The sequence below is a fragment of the Sinocyclocheilus rhinocerous genome, unplaced genomic scaffold (genome assembly GCF_001515625.1).
Source record: "Sinocyclocheilus rhinocerous isolate Xijiao unplaced genomic scaffold, SAMN03320098_v1.1 scaffold1314, whole genome shotgun sequence".
NCBI lineage: Eukaryota > Metazoa > Chordata > Actinopteri > Cypriniformes > Cyprinidae > Sinocyclocheilus > Sinocyclocheilus rhinocerous.
In genome coordinates this window covers 85,013-96,673 of record NW_015644118.1, presented here as the reverse complement: position 1 = coordinate 96,673, position 11,661 = coordinate 85,013, and the positions used below count along the sequence as shown (strand labels likewise).

The window sequence follows — 11,661 nt, the reverse complement described above, 5'->3', positions numbered from 1 at the left end:
ATATATATATATATATATATATATATATTATATATTATAATATATATATTAACATTTACATTAATATTTGCGTATAAGAAAACCAGAACATCAAAGCCTGATTAGTGGGGTGGTGACTCATGTTCTTAGCTTCACATGACAAAAACACAGTACAAAAGTGTTTGTAAAAAGAAAAGAGTTGTGGGGGGTGGGGGAGAAGAAGGGGTGCTCTGATGCAGGTGTGCTGTCTCTTTTCCCTCCTTCTCTTCCTCTTTCCCAGGGGACGGCTGAGATGTGTTGGCTGACTGCATTAGCAGAGTAGGTGGAGTGGACCCAAGGAGACAGCCTGGCGCCAGTCTGCACTCCATCTCTACTCCACTGACACACACATGTACATACAAACACACCCAGACACTGATGGAGATGGCGCTGAGATAGACTGAGAGATGGAAAAACAGAGGGATGAGGGAGATGCAAGTGAGATGGCAGAGATACAAGCTGAAATCCATCCACATTATCTACATTAGATGTGAGCATCAGGTCCAGGTTGCGATCGTACAGCAGGAAGTAGTATCGTAGGGTACGGCCCACCGGCTAATGTAGCCCCAGGCAGTGCTGGTGTTAGGATGCTGAGAGTAGACAGTGATAGGGTTTACTCTCCTCATAAACCCACCACAACATCACTTCTGATTTGTCTTTCTCACAGTCAACAGGAAAAGTGTTCATATACGCTAGCGTGTAAGAGCAGTTTTCAACTGCATAATCTAATAATGCCTTCTGGGAAAAAACACACAGTTGTACATTAGCTGGAAACTGAGGGTTTCATATTAATAAGTAGATCTGTTCTTCATCAAATGAAATCTGAATGGGCAGCTGGATTCGACCTGAGTGATGTCAAGGCATGCCGGTAAATTCAGTGATGTTTGCTATTGTATTGTAAGCAGGGACCGCAATGATGTCAGCGGTGTTTTTTTGCCCAATACCACACAAGGTGACTCTTGCAAGATCAAAACAATGACACACTCGGCTAAATAAGGTTTCAAAGGAAGTGATATCAGCGCAAGACAGAGGTAAAAGCTGGATGAAGGTCAGAGGGCTGGTGAGTCAAAGCAGATGCAGTAGAGGAGGAAGAGATGGACCACTCATAGAAAACTCAATGGGAGACACTGTGAGGCTCAATATGGTTGCTGTACAAATCCAGTTAAAGGAGCCAATCAAATAATTGTAACTTTTTATTTCACAAATCTGACTTTTTTCTCAGAATTACAAGATATAATATTAGAATTTCCATAAACAAGCAATTTCAAGCTATAAAATCTGAATTTCAGAATAAACTCGCAATTGCGAGAAATAAAGTTAGAATTGCGAGACATAATTTGCGAGTTCATATCCCACAATTCTGACTTCTTTTCTCAGAACTGCGAGTAATAAATTCCAATACTACAAAAGAGGATTAGGGCCAAGTAATAATAAAAAAATAAAACCATCTCGATATTAAAGTCATTATAATGCAAGATTAAACTCGTTAAATTTCGAGAAAAAAAGTCTAAATAAAATGTTGAGAATAAACTCATTAAAATACGAGAATAAAGTCGAAGTAATGCTGAGAATAAACACACTGGTGTCATGTTCATTTAATCTGTTGGACAGTGTTAATCCGCGTCTGCAGTGGCGCAGATCGTAGAGAGCGATGCTCGTGGATAAAGCGTATGCGGTCGACCAGAGTTCGAATTTGCCTTTTGCCGAACTTGCTCTTCTTCCTTTTTTCATCACATATCACATCGGAAAAGTGGAAATCAATTGCGAGAAACGAGTGCTTAATAATGATGTATTAATTGGGTAGGTTTAGGGATAGGTAGGCTATAGGGAGGGCTTTGTTGTGTACCAATAAGGCAGTGTCTATTTAATAATTGTAATAAATAAAATAATTTACACTCTATGTTATTATTGCATCCTGTTAATGTACAACACTACTGAGGTGCTAATAGTATCTATCACTATTTATAAGTATACATAGCATCTAATTACTATTTACACTTATTGCAAAGATCTACTACTTTTACATAGCGTAAATAGAATCGCTATTTTCACTTAGTGTAAATAGCACATCGCTAAAAATGTTGTCATTTAATGTAAATATATTATATCACTACTTTCACTTAGTGTAAATAGCATCCGATGTGATATGTGATGAAAAAAAGGAAGAAGAGCGAGTTCGGCAAAAGGCGGATTCAAACTCTGGTCGACTGCATGTGCTTCATCCACGAGCATTACTCTCTACGACCTGCGCCACTGCAGACGCTGATTAACACTGTCCAACGAGATAAAATGAACATGACACCAGTGTTTTTATTCTCAGCATTATTTCGACTTTATTCTTGTAATTTAATGAGTTTATATTCTCAACATTTTATTTCGACTTTTTTTCTCGAAATTTAACACGTTTTTTCTCGAAACACAACTTTATTCTCGAAATTTAATGATTTAATTCTCAAAATTTTATTTCGACTTTTTTTCATGAAATTTAACAAGTTTAATCTCGCATTATAATGACTTTAATCTCGAGATGGTTTTATTTTTTATTATTGCTTGGCCCTAATCCTCCTCCGTACAATACTGAGGGAAAAAACTATTCTGACATTTTCTTACAATTGTGAGTTTATATCTCACAATTATGAAAAAAAAAAAAAAATCGCAACTGCTACAAAATGAATTGTGAGATAAAAAGGTGCAATTACTTTTTTAGCATTTTTTATTCAGTGACAGAAACAGGCTTCCGTAGGAACAACTATATTGTAGTAATTTTTTTATTTAATCATATTATAAAACATATTTAAAAAGCAGAATTGATTGTGTTGGTTAATAGACCTCACTATTCAAAATCTACAAAGCTATATTTTAAACATCAAATATGATGACCACTTTCATTTTCCAGTTACTCAGAATCTTGTGTCGTGCAACTTTCACTATCCTACACTAAACAATCCCACTGCATATTAATCAATTCTTCTACTGCACACAAATCTATAGCAGCATCATTCATCTCAGTAATGCTTCTATTACTCCTGAAAGTCTAAGGCCTAGAACTATTTAAAAAAAAAAAGAGAATTTAGATGGCTCACCCTATTTGTGTAAAATTAATTATACTGCCAAATTCTAAGTGCTGCATTTTAATCTTTAAAGCAAGTCATTTTTTGCATTTGTCAGGATCTCATCTCTCTCTCTCTCCTTGCATCCTGTCCAGATCTGTAAACCATCTGTCCCTTGGGGGCGTCCCTGCCTGGCACAGCTTACCAGCCTGTCTGACCACATCCCCGCTGGCAAGAGTGCCAGCTGTAAGTCTGCTCTCTGTATCTCTGTCTCTCTCTTACTCTCTACCTCATCCACCCGTATCACTTATGGTGCCCACAGCCAGGCTGGTGTCTCCAGATGCCCGGGGGATGTGCAGGGGGTTTGGGAGGGTACACTACCTCCTAGAGAGCAGATGCTGCCAATTAACTTCCCTGCCACAGGCTCTCAGAGGGAGTGTGTGCGTGTGCAGGGGCAGAGGGGAAGTTGTGGGGAGGTATGTATGTTTGGGGGTATACTGGTCATAGTATTTATTGAATTGACCGAAGTCATCTTGTTCTTAGGCAGACAGACAGCACTGCTCTCCTCTCCCCCTGTGCTCTTGGCCTGTCCCTCAGTGCCACACTGAAGCCTCTGAAACATCTCAATTACAACCAGTGAACAACGTACCAGCCAACCGGCCATGTCCCTCTGAGGGCAGGAGACACAGGATTCTGCCCAGCCTTGAAGTTTAGTTTTACCACTCATTACAAAAAGTGGGACTTATCATGCAAAATATTATTATTATTGCTAGAAATAGAGAAGTTAAATGTACTATGTAGACACACTGTCCATTAGACCTGTCCACATAGACCCCGACTACCTGCAATGGTTATGACATTACAATGGGCCTCATTCATGAAACGTGCGTAAATATAGGAGTAAATTCTGAGTAATTTGCATGTAAAACAGACCTTCCCGAAAACTCTCCTCCGGATTCACAAACGCTTCGTAAACGTCCGATTTGATAGTTAAACGTGTGTATGTTAATGAATTCCAATCATTCGTAAATAGGGCGCTCGTGCACGCTCGAATATTCTGGTCTACTTTCTCAGGTTTGGCTCCAGTATATTGCATAAATGCAAAAAAGACTAATAGGCCACATGCCTAACAATAAATATTCAATAACGTGTGTCCACCAAAGAGTTTTTAGTTTTCAGCTGGAAAAATGTCAGGCGCTCTTCTTAAAACGACCAGCTGGTGGCGCTTGAGAATGTTTTGGTGGCACAGCGTTTTTCCAGCTGAGACGCTTTAGTTGCTATGATTTGGAATATCCACGGCGGCAAATTATTACTAGTAACTCATTTTGAAGAATAGCCTATTACTGAATATAAAAATGCAGTAACCAGTAATATTGACTTCTCCATTGTTGTAGGCAGTCGTTGTACAAGTAGGATGGTTGGTCGCTATTTGTCCCACCCGTCCTCTATTTTACGGCTGGGTAAATAGTGACAGTGATGAGCGCTGTGTTTTACAGTTATCAACTCAAAAAAAATACAAAATTCTAAAAGAGGGCAAGGGCAAATGACCTTGTAATTATTATGGCAGTGCATCAAAATTCAGTGTCATCAGTTTGCCAAAAAGAACACAGAACGTTTTACGCACCATTTACACCTGGTAGGGAGCAGGTGGACATTTCTTTCATACCAACTAACATTTTGAAAATACGAACATTTTCATGAATTCGAAAGTTTACGTCAGAACAGCTTTACGAACGATTTACACAAAAAAATCGTTCTGCTCATGTTTCATGAATGAGGCCCAATGTGTGCATTAACATTTTACAGCCAACATTTACAAATCATCAGGACTCAGCAACTTAATTAACAACAACAGTGCAAATGGAGGTACAAACAAGTTAACCAATCAGAACAGAGCTCATTTACAGAGCAAAAACAACCTGTTTCTAAGGGTGAGAGAGATGGTAAAACGGTCATGTAAAACAACATTGCTTGACTGTTTTTGAGCACAAATTCATTGCAAGTGGATCTCATGGAAAATATTTTTGAATTATCAATGTCTGTCTGAATCTGTTGAAAAATACAAAATGGTCAATCTCACAAGTAAATGTCAGGGTAATATTTCACCGCAAAATCAAAAGAAAACAAATATAAAAATATATTTTGCATGAGGAAAAGAAACGTTTAGAGGCATTCTTCTTTTTTTTTTTTGCTCAAAAATCTTATTCTCATTACAGTAATACAATGACTATTTTTCATTAAAATCACCATAAATTAACAGGCAGCACAATAAATCTTACCATACATACTTATCTAATATTTTATTTCTAATATATAATCTATGCTTATTTATTTATTTATTTGATTTAGAGGTGAAATACAACCCAGACATTTTTTGACAGTTGTCATGAGATCCCTCAAACACTGATGTCTGAAGATGTAGTTTAGTGGATTTGTGCTCAGGAGGAGAGAACAACATGAGGTACAAAACAAGACAAACAAGGAACCAGAGAGTCTCAGATGTCTAGTGGCACCTCAGCAAATGTGTTTGATTGACAGGTGTGTGTGGATGCAAGTGTGAAAGCAGGGGCAGCTGGGTACTGGCCAAGGACTGCCCACACGAGCCACACGAGCGGTTACACGCACACATGTGCAAAGCCAAACCAAGCATTAACAAAGGCTGATCATACACGGGGCAACTTTTTGAGCAATGTTGCCGTCAACGGGCAACCAGGTGAGACACAGGGCCCACGACCGATCTTAAGTATCCAGATAGAAATTTGTTACCCATTCTTAATGGGAAAGTGCCTAAGCAACATTGCTCAAAAAAAGCTGCCCGGTAAAATTGCTCAAAAAGTTGCCCCATGTATCATCAGCCAAAGTGCATAATATTTCAAACCTGCAGCAGAAAATGGTAAAAACCCTCATGAAGGGTGAACAATTCAAACAGTTAACTGATGGAAAGCGATTCGTAAAGTAGATTAGTAAAACCGATTGTAATTCTTCCTCTATGAGCTCACCGGAGGACGTCGCGTAGGCTTTCATTTCTGCTTGAAAGATTAAAATGGCAACTTCCCTGCTTTCTGTCTCTCATTCTTGTATTAGACGAGTGACAGATTACTACTTACTGAGGAGAAAGAGAGAGAACTTTGGCTGCAAATGGGGAAGGAGAAGCTGGAACTGCGGCATTATGCAGTAAATGTAAATCACTCTGCGCAATGGAGCTCTACAAAGCCATTTACACATATAGCACCTCTGCATGCAAATTCATAACGGCTCGCCGCACGCCGGGCAGGTACGTGCATGGGCTGAACGGGTTTGACTGAGTATAACCTCTCCTTCTCTCCCTCCCTCCGTCTTCCAGATGTAAAGTACAGCCAAGCATCTGCTAAGAGTCTGTGCGATTGATGAAGCTGATACGGTGGGGATTGAAACCGCTTATAAAGTCAATAACGCTGGTTTGTTGTTGGAACACATATGAATCAGAATAATTGCATAGGCTGCTGGTGGAGCTATAGAATCTTTTGTTTATGTTTTGTGCGATTCCACGAAAATGCGATGGTGTTGTGCTAATTAGCCTGAGCTAATAAGCTTTTCCCTTTGTGCTGTGAAGCTGTACTTAAAGTAATAACACAGGAGGGGGGAAAAGAGTAATTAACCTTTTTTATTATTATTATTATAGAAAATTTTACAGAAATATTTTTGTCACCTTGCAGGTCGACACTGAAAACATTTCTCTCCAATTCATAGAGGAAGGACGCATTTTTGAAATCACAAATAGTTTAGTATAAATCATTTCTGACCTGTTGTCCCCCAAACCACAGTCTAATTAAGCATATAAGGCCCTTCATCTCCACCAGTGGCGCTGAGCTCTGGTTGGGCTTGATAACATAGACTCCATAGTCCTAATATCCTTCATTTTTACAGGACCTATTCGTCCATTCTTCCTGCAGAGCAGCTTGACGGATGGTTTGCCTTCCTTGTCATTTAGCATCATTACGAAATTAGGAGCTCGTTATCAAAAGCACATACACCTATTCTCGTTCCAGCAGTGTTTTCTGCCACGCGACCGTCAAAATGGTTACCGCAGGGGTCACAAATCACATAGCTGGTCTAAACTACATGCAAACAACCATTATCTCTACATAATGGTAGAGAGTTCAAAGTGTATCCTTGAGAAACTCACAAATCAATAGCGAAGGCTTTCATGGTGGGCTATAATGAAGGCAAAGGGCCATGGGAAAGGGGAGAAAGTGACCTTTTATGTACTCTATACATGCATCCATTAGGCTAACCACAAATTAGATGCAAACGGGATATGGGATGCACGTATCGATATCATTAATGTGCAGCATTCAATGACGCCTCCGTTCATATAGAGTGGAAGATCCGCTGTACCGAGTTTACTAGCATTCATGTTTATTATTGCATACAAGGTAGAATGTTCCGTTCGCGTCTCAGAGTTGTGAGTCACCTGATGGAGCAGAGCGATCGGAGCTCTCGTTAATCTGAAAATATGTTTGGGATATGTGTTCCCTCTCCACACTTCACTACTCAGCCCTACCTGAGCTATAAACTCCAACACCGGCAGGAAATGGCATTCAGCCAGAATGGAGATAAAACATAATGCAAAAACGCCACTCTGCCTGGCCTTGTCATCCTTCCTTTCCCTCCAGTCTGTCACTCTGTGTCTACTCCCCCCACCCCAGCCCATTTCTCATTTCCTTTCAGGAACGAAAAAACAGGACCCCCAAAATGAATAATGAAAGATTGGCATCAATGTTTTATGAAGTAGCCACCATATTATTTTGAAGGAAGGCAAGGATTAATGAAAATATCACTTATTTATTTGTGTCTAGAGGAGAGAAAAGAGAGAGAGAGTGAGGAGGGGAACCGCAATAGTGGATCCAGGGGAAGTCTTCGGGCTATACGGTGACCACACGCTCCTCTCTCAAACCTACTGAGATCTTTCACACATGCCACAGAACCCTAATGGGCACCGGTAAGCTTCATAAAAAAATCAACCCCAGGTCAACCAGGCGAATTCATTGAGCGGGAAGGAAACTCAAGTTTATAAAAAAATAAATTAAAAAATTAAAAAACTCAACCAAGTCAAATGAATTATTCTTGCTGATTCTAAAATGTGATCTAGAATCTAATTTACTCAACTGTTATGGAAACCTGCGAGGTTTTGAAAAATCAGAGGCAATATAACAACCCAACCACACACACAACTACTATATGAATGAATCATAAAGCCAGTCAAGAACTTCCATTCACCTCAGTCAAAAATAAGGAATTATATTTGGTTTAAATTAAGTGTCTATTGTAGAGCAATTTCAAGATTTTCTGCATTGTGACAATATATTCAAACACATTTTACCCCCAATTCTTATTAGTAATGCAAAAATCAAATAAAATATAAAATGCTTTAAAAATCTACAGTAATTGAAGGCATATAAAACTAATTCTACTTTGATTTTTAAAGCATTTTATAAGGGTTTGTTCTTACAAAAATGAAAATTCTGCCATAATTTACTATAATTAAATCTGTTTATCATATAAAGAGACAATATCTCTTCACGATATTTGTATTAAAGCACTCAATTCATCTGGAACCATTTTATGACGTCTTTATGATCTTATTTTGGATCATCTAAGTTTTGGTTATCTGGGCAGATGGAGGGACAGATTTGTATTTAGAAGTCTAACCAAAGTCTTATGGATTTAGAACAGTGAGTGAGTGAGTAAATAATGACAGAATTTTCATTTTTGGTGAACTATCCTTTCAAGAACAACGGGAATTACAAAAATTAAAACAAAAAACCTCAAAAGTAAAATGCATTACGGTAAAGGGAAAAAGTTCTGAACTGTCATGGCAAAAAAAAAAAAAAATCCTCACTACGCAAAAAATCTTTTTGTTATGCAATATATATATATATATGTTTTTTCTTTAGATTTTGGGGTGAAACTGGGCATGTTTTGGTGTGATTCACCCACACAGACAGAGCCCCAGGAGAGAGGTGCATGTATGTGTGTGAGGCTCCAGGCCTAAGATCAAACAGACGGAACATTCAAACAGAGCAGGTGCCTCTGCCACATTCACTCAGTGTAACACACATATCTGTAATAGCCCACACCTGAGCTTGACAAACACACGCTGAAACGAGTAAGCACACACAATGATCACAGCTGAGCCTGAGCTGCCACAGTCACGTTTCCCCCGGCTTGCTGACTACGGCTGGCCGCCATCCCGTCCTGCTCCCCAGCAGAGAGATTACAGTACTACCATTCTTCACTGTCTGCTTATGACTTCCTGCATGCACTGGATGACTTTCATTTAAGCCCACTGAGGCTACATGGCTCCACGCCTTCCCTGCTCGGGCCCTATTGTTCACTCATGCGAGGGAGGGGCTTCACTACGTATTGAACGGAATGCTGGGATTGGTACCGCAGAGATATGAGTGGATTGTTACAGCAAGTTAGTGCTTACTCTGTAAGAAATAACAGTTCACAACTGGAAAATGGAGAGCGGAGAGTTCGTGACCACAATTTTCTTTGCCGGTCGAAGCCAGACACACATAAACTGGAAAACGCTTTGGAGCATTTCCCCCCGCACACATACACACAATCCCACAGCAGAATTTGTGTCCTGCAGTGGTTTTAATCTTCATTCTCTGGTTGTCAAAGCTCTCTCTGGGCCTGTGTCCCTGTGTTACCTCTGCAGCTCTCTGTTGTGTGTGGATGCTCCACTTGCGTACAACACTCTGAATTTAAGAATTGGCTGCTTTCAAATTTATGACTTAGAATCTGAGTTGAATTGGCCAGTCCTCACAGGATGCTGAAACAGAATTTGAATGAGAATGACAGGAAAAAGGATTTACTGAATTGCAATTCAAAAAGCATCACACATCATAGAAATGGCATCAGTCCAAAAAATGTTTGGGACAAAACACAACTAAACTTTTTTTGCCCTTTTTACATACAGAATGAATTTTCCTCAGTAGAATTTTCTCTAATATATATATAATATATATAATATTTATAAAAACAATACTACACAATTGGAATCTATGTATTCTATGTGTACATGTATATGTCTGAATGAGCGACACTGATACAGTGGCGTGTGTCACCGTGATTGAAACAGCTCTCGTCATAAAGCTGTCGGCAGGCTGGTGGAAGAGATGGACTGGGTGAGGCTGCACACCTGCCTCACTTCCTCTGCTCTCTCTCCTCTTCTTGACATGCAGCTGAATGGGAGGATTTGCTTTTGTGGCCTTGAAAGTGGAGTTCTGAATCACAGAGTGGCATGAACATTCAGCGCTAACCCCGAGCTCCCATAACAATTCAACTCTGACACTGTGACTACACTGTACCAACCCAACTTAAATAATGCTGTAAATGCACTCTATTGCTATTTGGATACTGCAGAATATATAAATACACACACACACACACACACACACACATATATTTAATATAATAATACAGCATATGTATATATATATATATATATATATATACATAGAGAGTCCAGTTCTGAGAACGATTCAGCAACGGCTCCGACGTGAGCATGGAACTATTTTGATGGAAAAGGAGACTCTCTCTCTCTCTCTTTTCCTGCGGGCACTGGAGCATGTAAGATTTGCTGGATTTACTCCATTCACATTTCTCTTTGAGTTTTAGCCCCTCACCTTACACACACACTCTCACACACACACACACTCGACAGCAAGGAAGCAGCGAGCTGGCACTAGGAGGTCCTCTCCCTCTGGGCTCTACTCCATTTTACTTGAGATTTGAAGTGACCTTTGCGGTGCAGCTGCAGGTCTTATGATTTATGTACCCAAACAAAGAGCAGTGCAGCAAATTCTAACCAGAACCACCATATGATACCAGCGAAAAACAGAGAGCTGGAGAAAGAGATCACAAAAGTACAGTGAGAGTGAAGAGAGAAAGATGAAATGCAGAGAAAAGCAACTTACACACAAAAGAATCTGCATCTGCATGCTTATGTTTCATGTACAGATAAAACACAACAGGCGATAAATGAGTGGGCCAATTTAATGTGATTATTTACAGATATTATATTATTTGTATAGAATTTATAACATTCTTAAATGCCTGATATTATAAACATATGAGAAAATAAATTAAAATAAATATTTTGATTACATTTCCAATATCAAATTTTGTCCATTATTGACAATGCTTCATTCAACACATAATGCTTAACTTATCTCATACTGAATTATTTTCAGCCCTGATAAGAACACTACTTTTCAAAAGTTTGGGGTCAGTAAGTTTTTTTTTTTTTAAGAAATGAATACTCAAAATTGACAGAAACGACATTTAAAAAAAATTATATTTTAAATAAATTACGTTCTGTTGAACTTTTCATTCATCAAAGAATCCTGAAAAACAAATTGTATCACAGTTTCCACAAAAATATTAGACAGCACAACTGACAATAATAAGAAATGTTTCTTGAGCACAAAATCAGCATATCAGAATGCTTTCCGAAGGATCATGTGACACTGAAGACTGGATGTAATGTAATGACTGATGCAAATTCAGCTTAGCCATCAAAGGATATATATATATATATATA

General features: G+C 38.9%; 1 protein-coding gene across 1 annotated transcript in view; it reads right to left on the bottom strand.

Moving 5' to 3' along the window:
• Positions 1-11,661, bottom strand: part of LOC107757978 (BEN domain-containing protein 5-like) — a 152,493-nt gene that overhangs the window by 98,297 nt on the left and 42,535 nt on the right. The window lies entirely within an intron of this gene.